The 23722-nt window shown below is 38.3% G+C and overlaps 1 long non-coding RNA gene across 2 annotated transcripts in view; it reads left to right on the top strand.

Annotated features, from left to right (window-relative positions):
• LOC130454648 (uncharacterized) overlaps positions 1-16785 on the top strand; it is a 49752-nt gene extending 32967 nt beyond the window's left edge. For both annotated transcript variants that reach the window (XR_008912438.1, XR_008912437.1), the window contains one exon: positions 13588-16785. This is a non-coding gene — a long non-coding RNA (uncharacterized LOC130454648). The remainder of the gene's footprint in view (positions 1-13587) is intronic.
• The last annotated feature ends 6937 nt before the right edge of the window (positions 16786-23722 follow it).

Consider the following 23722-nt stretch of genomic DNA (forward strand, 5'->3'; position numbering starts at 1 on the left):
TTGTCATACTAGTGGTGGCGGTGGTGGAGTAATAGTAGTAGTAGTAGTTATACTAGTAGAAGCAGTGGTAGTAATGACAATAGTATCAAAAACCTACACCAAAAATTAGAGATCAAATTGTGAAGGCAGAGTGTTAAAAGTGACTAAATGTAATTATGAATGAAAGAAGCATTCTTAGAGAAAAGATGTTTCACTGCATTCCAACATTTTTGGCCTTAGGTTTCTACTTGAAAAATATTAGAATAAATAGGGATACATTTCTACAAATGCATTCTCCCTTCTAAGGTGGGAGTGAGGCAGAGAGGGGAAAGGAAGCCTGTTTGGCACACTTCCAAAAAAGACGCTTGGAAAAAGTGGATGCAAATTGGGAGAAGTGGATTATAATTCATAAGTAGTAGCCTCGGCTATTCATCCTCTTTGACTTAGGATGCACCTGTCAGGCAAAGGAAGTTATAAATTCTCCTTTATATTAACATGCATTTTTAATTAATACTGATGGACCAGGCTAGCCAGGTGGGTAGCTGGTATGGTTCAGATTTGGGTCTTAGAGACAAATCATAAAGGTTAGTAATGAAGAATAGTTTCTAGCTAGAATAGCTGCCATGTGCATATTGCCCTGGTGGTTTATGGTACCTGCTTTCTAATATTAGCTTTGGGTTCTTACTATTATTATTATTATCATTACTACTACTACTACTACTACTACTACTACTACTACTACTACTACTACTACTACTACAATACTTCTACCACCTAGTTAACTAATAACTCCAAAGTTTGCAAAACACTTTACATATATTATCTCATTTAATCCTTACAACAACTCTAAAAACTAAGGCTAACCAAAGTTAAGTGCTTTTCAAGAATCCAATAGTTAGTTATTGGGGGAGGTAAGATTTGAACTCATGTCTTCCTAATTCTAAAACTGATATTCTGTCCATTAAGCCACCTAGCTGCTTCAAATTCTGCCTCCCTACCCTCTCACCCCAAAAAGTGAACTTCAGAGCAGACAGAAGCCTAATTTAAATATCATCAAATTTCTCATGATGGACTTTAGTGTATGTATTCCCCTTCCTAAATCCATAAGAATTACCATTCGCCTAGATGGTTTTCCTTTAGGCACTGTGATATGTATAGAGAACATGATTTTTTAAATGGCCCTAGGGCTAAGTCAGAATACTGGGCAACCCAGAGTGATACTTTTCTCAGTTTCCAATGAATGGTCTCACCAAATAGAACTAATTTAAATAGAAAGAACATCTTAACTAAAAATGACTTTATTTCGGGACCATAACTATATTGGGACATGTGTGGATGTGGTCTCATTTAACAGAAACCTAGGTTCCAGCTAAAATCAGGATTCCTCCAATCCAATCATTTATATTTCTATGTTCCTCATAACTATTTTAGGTTTAATTAGAACAAGACTCTTGCTCAATGTATCACCTCAGGAAAAAGTGATGCTTAGTTATGTTATTCCCCAAGGGATGCCAAAACATGACTCCACCATGATTGAAAAGATCAATATAGATGTACCATTATTTCTTCTAGTCCTCATCCTATTGAGTTAGGCTGCACAAAGGAAATTGATAAATGTTGGAGTGTATGTGGCAATATTGGGACACTAATACACTGTTGGTAGTTGTGAATTGATCCTGAGGGGGCCCCAAGCAGGGAGCTACCCAGCACAACACGTATCACTGTAGAACATCTGGCCAACAGACCCGGGTCAGGAGACATGAACATGTCAACACCCAACACGTAGATTCCAGGAGAAACTAGTACCAACGCCCAAAACATAGATTCCAGGAGAACTTGTAGGCCACGTATGGTGGCTAGTGATATGCTGACAGGCTCGGGTATAAAAGACTCTGCATTCACAACTGCAGGCGGAACTCTTGTGCTGAGCTTCCCCTGGCGCGGACCAGAATAAAGGACCCTTCCTGCTTAATTGCATTGTCTGTGGGTTTTTCCTTGGTGGCGGGCAACGCACTGGACCCTAACAATACAGTCATTCTGGAGAGCAATTTGGAACTATGCCCAAAGGGCGCTAAAAGACTGTCTGCCCTTTGATCCAGCCATAGCACTGTTGGGTTTTCACTCCAAAGAGATCATAAGGAAAAAGACTTGTACTAAAATATTCATAGCTGCGCTCTTTGTGGTGGCCAAAAATTGGAAAATGAGGGGATGCCCTTCAATTGGGGAATGGCTGAAAAAATTGTGGTATGTGTTGGTAATGGAATACTATTGTGCTAAAAGGAATAATGAACTGGAGGAATTCCATGGGTACTGGAAGGAATTGATGCAGAGTGAGAGGAGCAGAACCAGGAGAATATTGTACACAGAGACTGATACACTGTGGTACAATCTAATGTAATGGACTTCTCCATTAGTGGCTATGCAATGATCCATGACAATCCAGAGGAACTTATTAGAAAGAACACTATTCACATCCAGAGAACGAACAGTGGAACCAGAAATGCAGAAGAAAAACATATGATCAATTACATGGTTTAGTGGGGATATGATTGGGGTTTTGGCATTAAAAGATCACTCTATTACAAATATGAATAATATGGAAATAGGTTTTGAACAATGATATATGTATAAACCAGTGGGATTGCTTGTCAACTCTGGGAGGGAGGAGGGAAGAGGGGTGGGAAAAATCATGAATCATGGAACCATAGAAAATATTCTAAATAAATAAATTATAAAAAGAGTTAGGCTGCATTATGGTGGATATGATGGTATAACAAGATTTCTTCTGCATACCTTCCTGCCTCCTTGAAACTCCTACCATTGGAATCTCTAGTTAGAGTTAAACCTGGTTTTCCAGAAAACCACCGCTAAATTACATCTTACCCAGGAGAAGGATAGACAGCTCCCTTCTTTCAATTTCTGTTAAGTCACTCTACCTTCCTTCTAGGTCCTACTAAGGTACCTCTTATACTCTTTCCTTCAATTTCTTATACTACTTGGCCTGGACAGCTCCTTTGTATTCATTTGACTCATTCATGTCAAAGTTATTTGAGCACATAATTTTTGAAACCCTTAATTAGATTGTAAGCTCTGTGAGAGCAGACACAAGCTTTTTGTGCTTTATTTATCTTTGCATTCCTCAATATCTTGTACCTAATGGACATTTAATAGACATTTACTGAATTTAATTGAACCAAACTGAATGGTAGGCCTTTTATATTGGAATATTATCATGGGTTATTTTATCTGAGTAGCTGTCACTTTGGAAGTCACAGAAAGCCTGTTCTCTAGCAGGAAGAGATATAGCATGGATGACCCATTCCCAGTGAATGAAACACTAACTAGAAAAGCTCAGGGGAATGGGGGAAGTGGAGAGAGAAGGTGATAGGTCAGCAGAAGGTCAACTATAAATAGAGAATTGCTCAAAAAAAAAAAACAAAAAAAAAACGAGAGGACCTGGAAGAGACAGAGTATTGAAAGTGAGCTAGCAGCATTCTGTCTGCTTTCTACATCTTAGAAGTTGAGTCATTGCTTTTCCCCCAAAGGAGTAAACTTAGAGAATTTTCTCTCAATAAATTTGGAGCTCCATCCCCTTTGAAAATGGAGCCTCAATTAGAATGCATGGTGGGAAAGTTCAGTTTTGCCTCTTACTGTGGAGTTTCTGCCTCTACAATTAATTGGCTGCACCTGAAATTGTCCACAGTTTTAATTTGGCTCCATAAGGGGCCAACTTCATGAATAGGGAAATAAATGCATGAAGTACAGTGAAAAGAAGAAAATAGAGTAGGAAATGATTCAGAAAAAAATATTTTAATACCAGCAATGAGCAAAGGACAAGGACTGTACCTGGGATTTCAAGTAGACCACCCAGATAAGGAAACTCTCCTCACAAATACACATTCTTTGCAATGTATCGTCTTAGAGAATTGCTAAGAGCCCCACAAGATTAAATGGTTTGAGGTGAAGTGACTCACCCAGAGTCACACAATCAGTATGTATCAGAGGTTGGCTTAGAACTCAGATCTAAGGTCTAAGGCCAGCTCTCTAGTCCCCCTTATAATAAATGTTGAACATGGCTATTTGTGGTTGTTGTTTGGTCATTTCAGTCAAGTCCAACTCTTCTTGGCCAAGATACTGGAGTAGTTTGCCATTTCCTTCTTCAGCTCATTTTACAGATGAGGAAACTGCGGCAAACAAGGAGAAGTGACTTGTCCTTGGTCACAATGATAATAAGTGTCTGTGGCCATAATCGAACTCAGGAAGATGAGTCTTCCTGACTCTGGGCCAGTGACTCTGCGTTATGGCACCACCTAGTTGCACATAACCATACATCCATTGGCCTTCCTTAGTCTTACTTCTTGGTAATGACCTTCCCCCTCAGATTCCACCTGCTACTTTGTTGTTTTTTTTAAACTCTATAATGTACATATTAGAAAATATTGTATATTATAGCTACTTATACTTGTATCCTATTCTCCTAGAAGATGATAAGCTTAATGAAGGCAAGGACATACCCAACTTTTATATGTCCAATAGTGTACATAGTAGATACGTAGTAAACGTTGATTGATCACTTGGTGTACCACTGCATTTCTTTTCCCCCAGAGCCCACAGGAGCATCTTACAATTTAATATCCCTGAGAACAGTGTAATATATTGAGCTTAGAAGGACCATAGCGTAGACAACGCAGCTGTGTTTTGGCAGGATCCCTTGCCACTTTGTATAAAATTGAGTCCTTGGTTATGGATTTGCTATAGGGAACATGTATGAACTCAGAGTGTTTATTGAAAATAAATGAAATAAAAGTGTTTTAATAAAAGTCCTTTTCAGCAGGCTGCAGCAAGAAAGGGCAATTTAACATCTTAGCGGTATGAGGCACCTTCTGAAGAAGCTTGGGGAGTGTTTCCATATACATGGCTTAATATATTCATTACCACAAGGCAGATCTAAGGAGGTATAATTAATCTGAATGGAGAGACAGGATCTGAAACACCTTTCCAGATCTATGAAAGGAGCACAGATGGGGAGGACCCAGATCCAACATGTCATCCAGTGCTCTAATCACTAGGTTAGGTGTATCCAAAATAGATCCTGCGAAGGGATCCTTTTTGGAAGGCACCCCTGGAGCCAATAAGACTGCTAAACAGAAACACTGAGGATAATTCATCTCCTCCATTTTGTTGTTATTGTTCAGTAAGGCCCAACTCTACAGAACCCCACAGACTTTGTCCTTGGAGTTTTGGTTTGGATTTTTTTGGCAAAGTACTGGAGTGATTTCCCATTTCCTTCTCCATTATGTCTCCATTTTACAGATGAGGAACTGAGGGAAATAGGAGTTAAGTGACTTGCCCAGGGTCACACAGCTAGTAAGGGTCTGAGGCTAGGTTTGAACTCAGACCTTCCTGACTCCAGACCTGGCACTCTGTCCATTGCCCCACTTGCTGCCCTTATTTCAAATTTTCCATGTCAACAAATTGAAATCCAGAAAGTTAATATTACATAGGCAGAAAGAATGAGAGGGGAGATTTGAGTCTAGCCAGATCTTCCAGCATTGGAAGCAGCTAGGTAGTATAGGGGGAGAAGGGGTGGATATGGAGTCAGGAAGAGCTGAGTTCAAATTCTGCCTTAAACTCTTCCTAGCTGTATTACCTTGAATAACATATTCACTTAACTTTTATAAGCCTCAGTTTCCTCATCTGCAAAATAGGGATAATAATAATAATAGAATTTATTTCCCATGTTTCTTGTGAAAACCAAACAAGATAATATATGTAAAGTGCCCAGAAAACCTAAAAATAAATGCTAGCTAAGTTTAGTATTGTTATTATTATGCCATACTGTATTACTTTCTGTTGAAATTTCAGGCCCCTAAAGAAATTTCTGTCAGTATGAGGAGCAGCATGTACTTGCTAAGTTTTATTCACTCATGCCTAGAAGACTGCTTAATATCGAGGGAGAGGGTAAATAATCCCTGGGGGAGGGGGCAGGGGGAACAGGGGATCTGAACTCACCAACCAAATAAGCAAAACATGCTTCTGCCACTACCCCCCCAATATACTCTTGGGCAAGTCAGGTAACCCCTCAGTTTCCCTGAATGTAAATTGAGAGGGGTGGGACTAGATGACCTGGAAGGCCCCTGAAAGCATTATATTTAGGTTGCTGTGACCCAAATTTTAATTCCATGGGCTTATCTGTCTGTTCCATTCATCTGATCTATTCCTGATGGCTATTTGCTGTTTAATTATTTTCAGGTGGGTCCAACTCTTTCTCAACCCCATTTGGAAGTTTTCTTGACAAAGAAATTAGAGTGGTCTGCTATTACCTACTCTGGCTCATCTTACAGATGAGGAAACTGAGGCAAACAAGATTAAATGACTTGCCCAGGGTCACACAGTCAATAAAGTGTTTAAGGCTCAGGTCTTCCTGACTCTAGACCCCTCACTCTATCTACTGTACCATCTAGCTACTACCAATGTTCCAGAGGCTGAGATGCTCTTCCTAGCTTTCTAGTCTCAACTCTATTTCTGCTTCCTTCTTTATTCCTGGATTAAACTCTGAAGCCACCTGTGCCTATGACTCTGCTTCTGCCTGTGTCCCCCTGCCCAGGTGAGACTCTCTCTTTCTGCACTCCCAGCAAGGGTCTGCATTTGCCTTCCTGAAGCTTTGACATTTCCCAGTGGTTAACTCCCAGCTAGTATATTCTAATGATTAGAGCAGGGCAAGTCTTTAATCTTTTTTGCCTCAGTTTCCTCATCTGTAAAATGAGCTGGAGAAGGTAACAGCAAACCAGTCCAGTGTGTTTGCCAGGATCAGGGATGGAAGAGTCTTGGCTCTGAGACACACCTAGCAATAAGCATTCAAAAGAAGTCCAAGTATGTGATTTGGGGTTTCATCTTTTAAGACTATTCTATGGTAAAAATGAATAATGTGGAAGCAGGTATCAGAGGATAACATTTGTACAACCCAGTGGAATTGCTTATTAGCTCTGGGAGGGGGAAGAGAAAAGAGGAAGAAAAGAAAATGAATCATGTAAACATGGAAAAATATTTTTTAAAATAAAGAAGTCCAAGGAGAAGTTTGGTGACTCAGTGGCTTGTGAGCCAGGCATAGAGAAAAGTCCTGGGTTCAGATCTGGCCTCTAGCTGTATGACCTTGGGCAAATTATTTAATCCCAACTGCCTAGCCTTTACTACTCTTCTGTCTTGGAACCAATACTTAGTATTAATTCTAAGACAGAAGATTTATTTTTAAAAAATAGGAAGTCCAAGTATATGGTTAAGTCAAAGATAACCAAAAGAGGGGACAAAGGTCATTGTCTCTGTGAGGCTTATATGTTGGCCCTGTAGAAACAACATGCTACAAAGTAGGGCAAAGTCAAATAAAATAGCTATATGGTTACTTCCAGAAACCAAAATTTCTTTGATAAAAATCCAAGCCAGTGGTCATTTTCCTAAAATGTCTGCTGTCATTTTTCAGTGAGACCATCGCTTAAATAGAACCTTCCTGATGTTGCTGATACCTGATATCTCTCCTAAAAAGGAATGTTTATTTTTTTTAATGGCATGAAGAATTTCTCTCCCTTTGGGTTGCTATCAAGTGGCGTGTTCTATTTCACACTGGAGGAGTCCTCCTTAGCGTGTCTGTTCTTTCTGCTTTAGATGTGCTTAATTAGATTTGATGGTTGGTTTGATATTTTAAAAAAAGGTTCTTTCTTAAAATGGCAACTCATTTTCTGAATATAACTTTAGACTTCATAATAATGTTAAATCTCAGTCTTCAAAATATCCCTGCTATTAGTCAAACATCTACAACAAAAGTTTTTCTCTCAAACAAGACTTATTCATTCCTCCCTCCTGTTTCTAATTTTTACTCATTTGGGAAGGGGAAAGAAAGAGCCCCAAACTGACAATCCCAAATCTGATGATCTTTGTGGCCCCTGAACCTGATCTGTACTTGACCAACGCTGGTCCAATTGGATGGAAAATGTGAAATTCATTGAAAATGTGAATCCGGGGAGTAGTTATAATATTAATATCTTTATTTAAATGCCTCTATGCAACAAACTCCCCCCCCCCCACGCCCTGCTTCAAATTATATAGTATGAAATGCAGCAGCTCTCAGGTAGAAGGTAATAATCATTTGGTGACAGTGACAGCATGCAGCTGTTTTTAGGAAGAGAAAGGGGGGAAAAAATAACCTCTTCGGCCAACTCTGTAGAAACCATGGGGAAGTAGTTGATGGGTTCCTATGGAGACAGTCAAGATGCCTGGGTCCTCAACAGCTAATAACCTACTTTGGGACCATGGAAAAATCCTTTCGCCTCCCACTGGCCAAGACCTCACAGCTAGAGAGTAGAAGATAATTAAGGAGTTGTTTGGATAAGTCAGACAGAAAACTCAGGCTCTGCCTGAGTTACTCCAATAATTCTAGTCAGACTTCCATGATTTTTAGTTTGAATTATCTGAGCGATTACAGAATGATAGGAGATAAGATCTAGACTTTAAAGAATAAGTAGTTGAAGCCTCTCATAGGAGGAAATTGAGTTCCTGAGAAGTGAAATTACTTACCCTAGATCATATGGCTAGTAAATGTTGGGGAGAGCTGGAATTTGAACTCAGCTCCTCCAGCTCCAAATCTGGTGCTCCTTATCCAATGATAAATTTTCCTCTGCCAGGAAAAAGAGTTCAGAGAGTGTTTGGACCTTGATATTTAGGAAATTAGAAGGCTTAACTGGTATTTAATCAGTGTCCAAAACTGAAGGACTCTGATAAAGCTTAGAGAGCCATCAAGTGCAGTTAGGTGACTCAATGGATTGATAGCCAGGTCTAGAGATGGAAGGTCTTGGGTTCAAATGTGGTCTCAGATTTCCCAGCTGTATGACCATGGACAAGTCCCTTAACTCCCATTGCCTAGCCCTTACCACTCTTCTGCCTTGGAATCAATGCATAGTATTGATTCTAAGGGCTTTTTTTTTTTAAATAAAGCTTAGGGAACCCCATGATGCTCTGCTCCCAAGGCAGGACCTATGTCCTGATGACTGCTATTCTATGATTTCCCCCAAAGAATAGCCACCTCTTCAATCCTTCCTGGATGCTTCAACAGCTTTGATCTTGGAAGTTATAATTCATTTTCCATATATTCCTCTCTCTTGTCAATAGTTTTCAAGAAAGAAATTCATTAGCCATCTATTACATCTGGAGCTACCCAGTAGGAGATTGGCTTCTCTATTCTTGCCTGGACTGGTATCTGAATAGTAACTCTGGGGGTCCTGGCTCACTGTTATCCATGAGCCAGAGTCTCTCATGCTGATTGCTACAGATTTGACTTTTCTGTCTTGTTTAAAATCCTTGCTTCCTTTTGGACTTCTTGCTAAGTTCCTGTTTCTAGGTCATCATCCATTGGCAGAATTGAGATCAAAATAACAACTTCAAAGTAGAGAGAGAATTGTAAGGATTTTTTTAAAAAATCTATCAGTTCTAAGATAGAAGAGTAGAAAGAGTCAGATAATCAGGGTTAAGTGACTTGCCCAGGATCACACAACTATGAAGTATCTGATATCAGATTTAAACCTGGGTCTTCTGGACTCTAGGCCTGACTCTCTACCTAGCTGTCCCCACTTTAAGGTTTGCAAACTACTTTGCAGGCATCTAATTTTGTCATCTTAACCCTGTGAAAGATGATATTATTTTCCTTTGTTTTATAAATTATGAAACTGAGATTAAGATGTTAAGTGACTTGTCCAAGGTCACATTGCCAGTAAATTTCTTGGGAAGGATTCAAAACCAGGTCTTCCTGACTGCAAGTCCAATATTCTTTTTTTTTTAATTTTATGCTATCTGTTATCAATCATTTCTTGGATTAATCTGAGTTGAGGGAGGTGATACAGATTTGAAACAGAAAAATTCTACATGAAGGAAGAATGAATGAGAGAGTCCATTCTTCCCTAACCAAAATGGAATTAGAAAGGTTTAGAGTGGGAAATAACAACTGACATTCTCTTCCAAGCCATAAGGATAGTTAGTTATGGATAAAATCTGACTTAATTTTTTTTTATTCAAAGATAATTTATTTTCCCAATTACATGTAATAACTATTTTCAACATACATTTTCCAAAATTATAAGATTCAAATGATCTCCCTTCCTCCTTTCCCTCTCCTTCTAAAAGATGGGAAGCAATTTGATCTGAGTCATACTTGTATTATAATACAAAGCACATACTTCCATATTGGTCATTATTGTAAGAGAATACTCATATAAAACCAAATCCCCAAAATAAAACTGTAAATAAACTAATGTGAAAGATAGTATACATAAATTCTTTTTTTTAACCCTTTCCTTCCATCTTAGAAACAATACTGTGAATTGTTTCCAAGGCAGAAGACTGGAAAGGGCTAGACAATGGAGACTAAGTGACTTGCCCAGGGTCACACAGCTAGGAAGTGTCTGAGATCAGACTTAAAATTTTTTAACAAGTGTATTTGTGCTAAATATTTTTATATCTTTAAAGCATTCAGTTTTGGTTTAGCAACTATAACAGAATAATATTTTTCTGAGTATAAAAATCAATTTATTAATTAGGCTAGCAAAATAATAAATTGAAGTCAGTGGTCTTTCTTAGTGACTAAAGATGCCAAGGAAACAGGAAGCATCTCAGGCTAGTTTAAATCCAGAGCTGCCTTCCTCATAGCAAATTACTGGAACTTCCCCTGACAAGAAAAAATAATATTATTAAAAATTTTAGTAGAGTGAATTAAGGACATAGAGTGCTACATTATAAATATGGTGTTTTTTTAAGATAAGTTTTATTGATTTTTTTTTATTTCTTACATCATCATTGTTACCCCAAATATCCCTCTCCCTGGGGCAGCTAAGTGGTACAGTGAATACAGGGCCAGACCTGGAGACAGGAAAACTCATCTTTTTTTTTTTAATGCTTACCTTCCATCTTGGAGTTAATACTGTGTGTTTGGTTCCAAGGCAGAAGAATGGTAAGGGCTAGGCAATGGAGGTTAAGTGACTTGCCCAGGATCACACAGTTAGGAAGTGTCTGAGGCCAGATTTGAACCTAGGACCTCCCGTCTCCAGTCCTGGCTCTTAATCCACTGAGCTACCAGTGGATTACCCATCTGCCCCCCAAGAAAACACATCTTGCTGAATTCAAAGCTGACCTCAGATACTAACTAGCTGTATAACCCTAGACAAGTCACTAAACCCTATTTGCCTCAGTTTACTCATGTATAAAATGAGTTAGAGAAGGAAAAGGCAAACCTCTCCAGTATCTTTGTCAAGAAAACCTCAAACAGGATCACTAAGAGTTGGACACAACTGAAATGACTAAAGAGCATCCCTCTCCCTCCCAGAAAACCATCTCATAGAACAACTAGTACTTAAAAGAGAAAAATTAGAACCAGCACAACTGATCGACATATTGAAAATGTGCTAAAAGATGGGCAATATGTAATAGCTATGAACCTCCCACCTCCATGAAGCGGTTCGTTGGGGGGTGTCTCCTAACGCCTCTTCATCTGAGTTCCATTTATCTCTATAATTATGTTACATTTGCTTTGGATTTCTGATGTGTGGCTGTTCTATTTACATTGCATTTGTTGTGCATATCACTTCCTTGGATCTGCTTTCTTTACTCTGCATCAGTTCATGTAGAATATCCTAAGATGCTAAATAGCACACTTACTCTAAGATGAATTTTTAGTTCAGTAGAACCAGTTGTTATTGAATACAGGTGGAATAAGGGCATCATTCAGTGGTGTCAATCCTCATTCATCAAACTGTGCATCCTAGAGAAAACTAATTAAGATATGTAAACATGTGGTTATCTCATGGTTTAAAAGAGAAATCACTCTTTGCATATCATGTAGACATGGAGAGAATTATAACTCTCTTACTACTAGTATAAGCAAATTGGAACATTGCTTTGATCAATGGGTTTGCTAAGATGTCCTGCTAAGTAAGTTAGTGGAGGTAACACTTATAAATGTCCTCTTAAAGCATGCAGAATCGGAGCTGAAATCCTAAATAGCCACTTCTCAATGGCTCTCTAGTAAAAAGTATCATTTATACACCTTTATAATAAGAACCGGGAACAGAGAAAAACCCCACTTCTTGATAAGGAGCCTAAAATTAAGTACCTTATTAGTCACCAAGGATTTTCCCTCCTATTATCAGGAGCCATTACAGACAATAAATGAACTTTCGATGCTCATCTGACAGCTGAATTTATTCTACGAGTCTTGATCTGAATGAAAATCTTTGAGTCTCTGGTCTCGAAACTCTGCTAAAGTTTGGAGAGCTTGTTGCCTTCTGTTTTCCTATTAGTCCCTTTAGGATGTTACAGTGAGTTGAAAACTTACTTTTTGTATCCTTCCCTTCCACCAGAGTTCAACTTCTTAGCACTGAAGAGGTTACTTTTCACGTTTCCATCACCTGTCATTTTCCCTTGTTTGGCTTCAGACATAATTGGGATCCTCATGTGGGTAATTTGGTTATTGTGAAGTATGTTTTGGTGGGTCCTCAGAGCTTCATTCTTGAAGCTTTGTTAAAGATCCAAGAAACCTATTTTTTTTTTTACCTGTGTCAGGAAACCAGTGAAATGGAATGGACACTGAATAATTTACGATATCTTTTTAAGGAAAAAACTAAGTAAATATTTCATGCCTGTAGAGTAAATAATACATATCTATATTTAGAAGAGTGCAATAAATACTTGATATACTTGTTGGACCACTGGAACATTTCCTTATATTTGGAGAAATATAGAAGTATAGCATATTTACACGTGAATATTTGAAGGATTTCTTGATTCTATTGGGTGGGCGCTCTCTCTGGTCACCCAGACTTCAAAATCCACCCCAATGGCTTAGAATATGGATGGTGTGAACGAACTTCCATGGGCCCCAAATTTGTCATTTCTTTGTCAATTCCTTGTATACTTTTTATTCTAGTTTAAGGCATTAAAAAAACGGATTACAATCTAATGCCTTCTACTACATTATGAGCTCTTCCTTCCCTCTTGAGGAATGGAGAAAGGGCAGGTGGACCAATGTCCTGGAACTGATTTGGAGATTGGGTTTGTAAACTAGCCTCTCAGGAATAAGTGTGGAGAATTACATTACAGGCTGCCAGTGGGTCATGGAAAATGGGATAAAGAAACTGCCACAGGTAGGGATTAGATCAGCATGAACTGGCAACTCAATGTGTCCAAACCGAACATCTTTGAGTGATTTCAATGTTTGCCTTTATTCTTCTCACCCATTAAAAATGAAACAGACAAGATCTTACACTATGATCAGGAATCTGTATCTCTAATAAAAGCTTTTCCATCTAGAAGGATGGAACAGCTATTGGCAGTAAAATCAGACATAATTATGCTGGTTCAATTTGTAGCACCACATATCCATATCTTGTATATTGTGGCCAGTGTTGTTACTTATATGATGTGTGCGGAATATCATGGAGGGTAAATGAATAGTGGGCAACCAATTAATGGAAGGGTTTTCTGAATCAGAATGCTGCTATTGCCCATGCAAATGCTGTTGTTTGGAGTGCCTTCTCATTCCTTTTTCTAAATCTATCCCTCCTCTTGTCACAGAATCACAGAAATCCAGAAATGGAAGGGACTTCAGAGGCCAAGAAGACATACCACCTGGATATGAGAACAAATCATGTCTATACCATCTCCAATTATTGATCCTCCAGTCTTTGCTCAGAGACAAGAATGAAATAAAGAATGAAGACACATTTCCTCAAAGGCATGTTTCAATAAGCCTCTATTGGTCTCTATAATTCCAACTGTTTTCACCAGTTCTTACTTCTGGGATCAAGTTTCAATTCCTCTACATGGATGTCCTTCAAATTCTAGAAACTAGTTTTCATGTCAAACCAAATCTTCTCTTCTTCAAGTTAGAAATCCCCCAGTTCCTTCAGTCTAATCTTGCAGGACATATTCTGGTTTAAGGCATTTTAAAAAACTGATTACAGTCTAATGCCTTCTACTGCATTATGAGCTCTTCCTTCCCTTTCAAGTAATTGAGAAAGGGCGCCATCTTGGTTGTCTTTCTTTAGATGTCCTCTAGATTAGCAGTGTCCTTCCTAAAATATGGTGCTCAGAACTATACATTTATCCTGAAGATGTGGTCTGTATGGGGCATAGTAGAATGGGCTAATCCTTTCCTTCATTCTAGATACCCAATCAACTAGAATACAAACTATGACTGCATTAACATCATGACCTGCCATACTGTACCAATGACTCATTCTGAATTTGGAGTAAGCCACAGTCCCTTGACCTTTTTCTTGAAAATGATTGTCTAGTCAAACATCCTTATCTCTTTCAAAGACTTGTATTTTTTTCATTCAAATTTAGAACTTTGCATTTATTACTCTTAAATTTTGTTTTATTTGATTTAGTCTATTGTTCTATTCAGTCGACATCTTTTGGGACCCTATTTTGTTATTCATCATGTTTGCTGACCTTTCCAGTTTTGTGTTATCTGCCAGCTGTTAAGCATGCCATTTATTCTACCATTACTACAAATGTTAAAAAACAAACAAACAAACTTACAGATCAAACTACAGATCCAGGGAGTACTCTACTAGAGATTTCCTTCCATATTGACCCATAAGTGACTAGCGTCTGGTCCCATTATTCAACTAATCTGGCAGTGGGTCAACCAGCATGTATTAAGCATCACTGTGTTGTAGGTTCTGTGCTATGCAGTAGCTACAAGGAGAGGAATAAAAGAGCTCGAATTCCAAAGGGAGGAACAACATGTAAATAATGACATATCTACAACACATGGATGCACACACAGAGAATATGAAAGGTAATCGCAAAGGCAGGACACTAGGCAAGAGGAGGAGTACAATTACTGGGGAAGGATTCCTATAAAAAATATCATCAAACTCCAAAATTAATGGGGCTCCTGAACCCTACATAAGGAACCCTGTTGCTACATACTGATTTAGAAAACTACAAATTCACATTATCTTGTTCTTTTGGATTTTTACTTTTGTCAAGCACATCCCAATTACATTTCAACCTGGTTTAATAGCTTGGGACTATTCCATGTTTGATGCCTCTTCTGTAGAAGGTTGAATTTGATTTGAGTCCTAAAGAGAAACTAGGGAAAAGCAAAGAGATGGAAATAAGAAGGGGAGAGCACTGGGACAGCCAATGCAAGGCACGCAGATTCGAAATGAGGTATGATGTTTGAGGAACACATTCACTTGGATTGAAGCCACCCACATGTTTTATAGCCTCCTTCTTCCTCATCTTATGATGAGGAGCATCTTACGAGCATCTTCTGATCTTATGAGCATCAAGATCTCTAGCTGTCCAAAGCCTACTATTTGTATACTAGGAAGTGTAACTTGTTCCAAAATTATCTCACTCCTACCAAAAATCTCATCTTTCCCAACTTAGCTAGTGGTTAGGAAATCTGATGGTCATAATTATGGTGATGGAGAAAGTGGAAAATGTAGGAAGGACACAAAGCCTGGTGTAGCCTACCAGCCCTAAGTGCTGCTCTGGTGAAGTCTGGCTCAGCCCCCGGCAGGAGCTTCTCTAAGTTCCGATCTCCATGTGGATTTCCCAGAAGTCCTCAGCCAGAAATCCCAGTGGTGTCTTCAGCCAGAGTTCCACCAATGCAGAATGACTCCAAGGAAAAGCGTGTCTCTTCAGCTTTACTCACCTATGCAGAATCCAAAACCAGACCATGTTGGTCTCTTCTTTTATACCCCTTTTTTGGTATTGTTTCCTGTCTCTCCCCCTCTTCACAGAAACCACTTGCAGCCTTTCAATTTGCCTAGGACTGCCCAGGACTGGGCAATGCCCTTTGGAGGTGAGAGTTTTCTCTAGTACGTGACTTGGGAAGTCTCTCATTTAAGTGTAAAGTAGGGGTCTTGTGAGTTCTTCATTGATTGAGTTAAAGGTTGCTGATAGAGCACATTAAAATAGACAAAGAGAGTTCATTCTCTCTTCACAAGACGGTTCTACCAAATCGCTATATTCTTTTAAGATGGAGTTCAAGCATGCCCTATCACAGGCTCTTTCCTGACCCCCCCCCCCCAAAGTACTAGTGCCCTGCCTCTCAAACTGCCTTACCTTTGACTCCTCTTCATTTATTTATCCTTATTTATAATCTATAAATACGTCTATATGTACTTGCCTCTCCCATTAGAACAGAAGCACTTTAAGGATAGGAATTTCATTTTTGGTCTGTGCCTCACACTGAATAAGTGGGTAATGAGATCATAGATTTAAAGCTGGAAGAAACTGAAGAACCTAAAGCCAAGAGAGGTTATATGACTTGCCCAAGGTCATACCTAAGATGGCAGAGGCAGGATTTGTTTGGAACTCAAGTTCTCTGGTTCCCAAACCAGCAAACTTTCCTCAGTACCTTGCTAACTGATAAGCCATAAACATATTGGTCCAATTTAAAATGTATCTTCCAAAATAAAATCCCCAATTAAAATCTAAGAAAATGGAAAGGTTAATTAATATGGCCACATTACTATATGCAATTTTTCAAAAGTATAGCTTTTCAGGTTAACTTCAGCATTCAACTTTTTTACTTTTTTCTTTCACTGTGTTCTGTCTTGCTGTCTTTAGTGATTGAAGATTCCATTCACATCTAAACTATTATAAGCAGACTTTATGATGGCCATTGGCTCTTTTTCAGATAAAAATAAATATTTCTATTATTTAAAAGAAAAATATATGTTTGGCTATATGCTGTAAATAGTCTGGAGTAGTCTTGTCAAAATAAAGTTTCAGATTTGTTTTTAAGTTTGTATTTCTAGTGCATTTGTACTAGTGGTATTCCATGGATAGAAAATGGGGACAGGACTCAGGAAGACCTGGGTTCAAACCCAGTATTGGACATCCACTAGCTGTGTGATTCTAGGCAAGTCCCTTAACCCTGTTGGCCTCAGTTTCCTCATCTGTAAAATGAGCCACAGAAGGAAATGACAAACTACTCTAGTATCTTTGCCAAGAAAACCACAATAGAGGTCTTGAGACTGAAATAATTGAGCAACAACAACACAATTTATGTGAATAGTTAAAGCTTTGTTTTTCATAAAGACTTCCTAATTCTATTCATAATAGTTTGAACAGGTCAAGAGGCTGCATGATATAACTTGAGGGTAGAGATGCCAACAGCCTGAGGCTGCCTAGGTCTTTTTTCCCCTCATTTCGACCCCTGGGTTAACGTGTGAGCTATGGGGAGAATACTATTTGTGAGGAGACTTCTGGGTAAACATGGCTGCAATCTAGATTCGAATTGCTTCCTTTCCCCCAGCACCAAATGAAATAGACTACCTCAAAAGGGTATAAAAATCATCCTTGGAAGAACAGAGGGACTATCCAGTACGCCACAGCAATGAAGGTATGTGGGGTTTGAACATTTCCACACTATAAGAAGGAGGAAAAGCTTGCACAAAAATGCAAACTGAGCTACCCTCCCCCACCTCACCTATGGAATCAGAGTAGGGGTCAGCATGCTCACTAGAGACAGTGAGTGAGTGAGAAACATCTCTGTCTGTGGGGGCACACCAGGGTCCCTGGGATCTAAGGAAGACTGCCAGGGAACTGCCCCTCAGAGCAGTTTCACTGGAGACGCCTGTGCACTGGAGAGTGCGCAGACTGCAGGGGCCCTTGCAAACTGTGAACACTGTAGAGACCCTAGAAACTGCCTGAGGCAAAAGTTCCACTCCTCACTGTAGTGAGGGGGTCACGCCTTGGGAACTGACAAGGGCTACCAGGGAACTACCCCTCAGAGCGGTATTACAGGAGACTCCTGCACACTGGAGAGAAGAGGCCATAGAGCACGGGGGTGGGCGCACTAACAAATGGGCTGAGAAGAACCAGCCTGAGGCAAAAGTATCAAAAACTGCCCATCTCACTCAGACCTCTAACTAAAAAGGAAAGGGAAAACCACCAAAGGGATGGCTCACACTGCCCAAGATCAACCCTCCAAGAAGAAAGGGAAAAAAGTGACTATTGAAAACTTTTATGGAAAGAAAACCCAAGCTACAGAGGAAAAAGAGGATGAAATTCAAACAAAATCAAAACATGCCCCCCAAAATGGAAATTATCCACAAGCTCTGGAAGAATTCAAAATGGAACTTATCCAAAAGATGGAAACCTTCTGGCAAGAAAAATGAGAAAAAATTCAGAAAGAGGTCAGCAGCCTGACAGACAAGAACTCCCAATTGGAGAAAGAGCTGGAAGCCTCAAACAGAAGGGCAGACCAAACTGAAAAGCAAAATCAGTCCTTAAAGATCAGAATTAAGCAACTAGAAGACAATGACCTTGCAAAACAGCAAGAATTAGTAAAGCAAAGTAAAAAAATTAATGAATTAGAAGAAAACATAAAATATCTCACTGACAAGGTGACTGACAAGAAAAAACAGAGGAAAGAGAGACAACTTGAGAATCGTTGGTCTACCTGAAAAACCAGAGATAAACAAAAATCTTGATGACATACTACAAGAAATCATTGAAGAAAATTGCCCTGATGTTCTCAAGCAAGGGGGCAAAGTAGAAATAGAAAGGGTTCATAGAACACTCTCTATACTAAATCCCCAAAAGACAACCCCCAGGAATGTAATCACCAAATTCAAGAGCTTCCAAGCTAAGGAGAAAATCTTATAAGAAGCTAAGAAAGGAAACTTCAGATACAGAGAAGTGACAATAAGAATTACACAAGACCTTGCAGCGAACATGCTAAGAAACCGCAAAGCCTGGAACACAATATTCAGAAAGGCAAGAGAACTGGGTCTTCAATCAAGAATCAGCTACCCATCAAAACTGACTATATACTTACAGGGGAAAGTATGGGCATTTAACAAAATAGAAGATTTCCAAATATTTGAAAAGAAAAGACCAGAACTCAGTGGAAAGTTTGACATCCAAACACAAAGAGCAAGAGAAACATGAAAAGGTAAATATGAAAGAAAGGGGAAAGGATAAAAGTGGTGTTTTTTTCTTTTATTCAAACTCTCTTCTATAAAGGCTACATTTAGATCAAATCATATATACTAACATATGGGGGAAATGTTATCTGTAACTTTCAAAAATTGTATGCATTAATACAGTAATCAGAAGAATCACCCATAGGGAAAGATTGGGGCATTAACATGATTTGGAGAGAAAAAAAAACAAAAAGAAAGAAAAAGGGAGGGCGAAGGGATTGATGATGGTACTAAGATATACTTGAAGAAATAGAAATAAATTAAATAGAATAATCTTTGTCACACAAAGATACACACAGGAAGGGGAGGGGAAGAATTCTCTTATAAGAAGGAAAGGATAAGAGTGCTAATTGATATTACTTAAACCTTACTCTCAGTGAAATCAACTCTGAGAGAGAAGAGCATCTAGATCCATTGGGATCTTGAATTCTATCTTATCCAACAGGGTAAGGGAGAAGGGAAAACTAAGGGGCTGGGGGGAGGGGAGGGAGTACAAAAAGGGAGTGAAGGAGAGGGGGGAGGGGAAGGGAACAAAAAGGGAGGGGCCAGAAAGGGAAGCATAACAAGGGAGGGGACTAGGGGGAATGATTTAAAGTAAACCACTGGTTTAAAAGGTTATAGCAAAAGAATAAAGGTCAGAATTAGGGGAGGATATCAAAATTCTGGGGAATTCACAAATGACAATCATAACATTGAATGTGAATGGGATGAACGCACCCATAAAACGTAAATGAATAGCAGAGTGGATTAGAATCCAAAACCCTACCATATGTTGTCTTCAAGAAACACACATGAGGCACTTAGATACTCACAAGGTCAGAATTAAAGGTTGGAGTAAGACCTATTGGGTCTCAACTGACAGAAAGAAGGCAGGAGTAGCAATCATGACATCTGACAAAGCCAAAGCAAAAATTGACCTGATTAAAAGGGATAGGGAAGGTAAATACATCCTGATAAAAGGGAGTATAGACAACGAGGAAATATCTCTAATCAACATGTATGCACCAAATGGTATAGCACCCAAATTTCTAATGGAGAAAGTAGGAGAATTGAAGGAGGAAATAGATAATAAAACCATACTAGTGGGAGATCTGAACCAACCACTATCAAATTTAGACAAATCAAATAAAATAAATAAATAAAATAGAGGTAAAAGAGGTGAATGAAATCCTAGAAAAATTAGAGTTAATAGATATATGGAGAAAAATAAATAGGGAATACTATTTGTGAGTATAGTTGCGAAATTCTTTTTAAGCGATTTTTCTCAACCTTGGAATATAAGATCAGAGTTTAGGGATATCAGTAGGAGAAATATATTTTTGTTTAAAAGCAATATAGGATAATGGCTAATATTTACATAGTGGGTTAAATATGTTGTTTCTTTTCTTCCTCCCAGCAACCTTTGAAGTAGATACTATTATTGGCCCCATTTTATCAATGAGGATACTGAGGCATATAATGGGGGAAAGCACTGAATTTGGAATCAAAAGATCCTGGTTAGAATTCCAGCTCAGACACTTACAACCCATTTCTCAATTTTTTCATTTTTATTTCTTAAACCCTTACTTTCTACTTTGGAATCAATATCATGCATATTTAGCTGAAGGCAGAAAAGTGATAAAAATCAATCAATAGGGGTTAAGTGACTTTCCCAGGGTCACAAAGCTAGGAAGTGTCTGGGGTCACATTTGAACTGAGGACTTCCCATCTCTGGGCCTCTCAATCCACTGAGCCACCTAGCTTCCACCCCGCCCCCTCTTCATTTATAAGATCAGGAAATTATATTAGATCACTTCTAAGGTTTCTTTCATCTTTGATCATATCAATTCTGAATTGATGGAGAGAAAATATTTTATCTTGAATATAATTTTTGTTATGCCAATATAACTTCAAGGCTGCCACTAATTCTGAACCATAGCCATGTTGAGGGCCATGTGAGTACATAAGAAAGTATAGTGTTTTGGTTGAGTTTGCTGCTTTGAGTCTATAGAATCCTGCCATTTCTCTGGCTGTCTTTTTTTCTTTTTCAGCTGTAATAGGAAGGAATGCTAATGTTGAGCTGTAAAAATTCAGGATATGGAGGAACTCAAAACTGCTAATTATAACCAGTCCATAAACTGTGGATGAAAGTTTTAAGTATTTTGATATTTTTCCACTCTGGTTCACAGGTTGCTCATTTTTGGAAATCTATTTTTATAGCAGGTGGCAGAATCACGTAGTTTATTAGCAGACCACATTGTCTAATGAGGTTAGAATTGCACACCTAGGAATATTCTGTGTAATACAACTGAGATCTCTGTGTGCCCTAGGGAATCTCTTATAAGCTCTCACTGCCTTAGGTCTTACCCTTCTAAAGTCGGGAGAGTAGCAACCTGCCACTTGATGGTAAGGGAAGTCTCACTTGAAAAACTTATCAAATCTTTTGAGCTCTTGGACCATGGGAGCAGGAGTTTCTGATGCTTATACCAAGAATAGTTCATAATATTATCCCTAGTTCTGGTGATATTTTGTAGCTGTTTCATGATATACTTTGTTATAGATGTATAGATTTTAGATTTATAGCTCAGCATCCATTCTGTTATGTATTATATAATATATTATTATTGCATAGAATATATTATAATATATCATATAATATTATCATCATATACCAAATATATTGTATAATATATTATATGCAATATTATATGAGATCTAATATATTGTATAATACATTATATATGTTATTATAGCATATCTAATATATTACATACTATTTTAGATATTGTTATTCATTATATAAGGTCTCAGAATGGGGGAAAATATCTTTATGTGGCCTCATGTAGAGATATAAATGTATATGTAATATATGTGTATATCTGGGCAGCTAGTTAGCTCAGTTGATAGTGGTATGCCTAGAGTCATAAAGACCTGAGTTCATATGAATTCAAATTTGAGTTCAAATATAGCCTCAGATACTTACTATGTGACTCTATGCAAATCATTTGACCCTGTTTGCCTCAGTTTCTTCATTTATGGGGAAGGAAATGGCAAACGATTGCAGTATCTTTTCCAAGAAACCCCCAAATGGAGTAATGAAGAGTCAGACACAAATGAACATGTACATCTACATCTATATGTGTATACTCTCTTTCTCTCTCTCTCTCTCATTTCCCAGAAATCTTAGTGGAGTTTCAAACTTTTAATACCAGAAAATCACACTGACTTTTGGGATACCCTAAAGGTACATATATGTGTATATGAGCTCAAATGTATGCGCAATTCATCAGTTAAGTTTATATTTCTGACAGCTTTTTTTAAACAAAAGCTAACACATACAAAACCTTAAGATTTAGAAAGCATTTTACATATATCATTTCATTTAAGTTTCATAAAAATCCTGTGAAGTAGGAGCTTTTTTTATAGATCCATTATAGACAAGGAAACTGAGGCAAACAGTGACTTGTTCAGTCATAAAGTTAATAAAAATCCTAGGCAAGATTCAGACTCTGGTCTTCCTGATTTTTCATTTATCAGTGTAGAGTACATTTCCTCTATTATATATTTATTTTCTCATTCTTTAGTTTTCTAGAAAAAAATGTCATATGGCACATTCATAATAATTATTTCATAGTACAATTAAAATGTTTTAAATTTTTAATTTTTGAAGCTGGTGAGAAATTTGGTGTTTAGCAGACAAAGTGGAGACAGTTGCATTTAGTAGAAAGAAAACAGACATTCTCAGCTGCTAGGGTCACCCCCTCAAAGGTTACCTTCCATCCATTCAGAATTTATTACCTATGTTCTGATTTAAAGCTATTGTGTCTACCTTGAGAATATAAGCTCCTTGAGGGCAGGGTCTATTTTGGCTTTGTCTTTCCATCTGGAGGAGGACTTAGGGCAGTGCTGAGCATACTGTAAGTGCTTAATAAATGCTAGCTGACTGATGGATTGACAGGAGTTCTAGTGTATGGAGTATATGTATATGTGTGGATGGACTTGTACTCTGGACTGTTTCCAAAGGACACACACTTAGAATAGACTGGCCACTTTATTACCACGGGAAAATAATTTACTCCACCCCCATTTCAATTGTTTAATCCATTATGTTAAAGGTTTAAAGTATTTGGTTTCTAAAATTCCTTTCAGTTGTCGATCAACAAGCCGCAATTTTTTAACCCTTATTTTCCATCTTAGAAATGGATATTAAGTATTGGTTCCAAGGCAGAAGAGCAGGAAGGGCTAGGAAGTTGGGATTAAATGACTGACTCAGGGTCCCATAGCTAGAAAGTGCTTGAGGTTGTATTTGAACTTGGGATGTCCCTTCTCCAGTCCTGGCTCTCTAACCACTGAGCCATCTATCTGCCCCAACAAGTAGCATTTATTAAGCCCTTTCTATGTGCAGGGTTCCTTGTTAAGTACTGAGACCAGAAATATGGGCAAAAACCTGGTTTCTACCCTTAATGGGGACATATTCTAATGGGGTAGAGACCACAAAAAGATAGCTTTGTTCATACAAGAGATCTATAGTGTAAACAGAAGATTATATCATAAAAGAAGGCACTGGGGAAAAGGGAAAGATACTGAGAAAGACCTTTGTAGAAGGTGGGATTTGAGCTGAGTCTTGAAGGAATGGAGGGAAGCCAGAATTTGGAGGAGCTCCATAAACCTTTCATTCACTTCATTTTATGCAATATTTGCATTCCTGAACAATTGAATGCATGTCGAATTTTTATGCAATAGATTTGTTTCTAAAGGGTTAATGTGGA

The sequence above is a fragment of the Monodelphis domestica genome, chromosome 5 (assembly GCF_027887165.1).
Source record: "Monodelphis domestica isolate mMonDom1 chromosome 5, mMonDom1.pri, whole genome shotgun sequence".
In the NCBI taxonomy this organism is placed as follows: Eukaryota; Metazoa; Chordata; class Mammalia; order Didelphimorphia; family Didelphidae; genus Monodelphis; species Monodelphis domestica.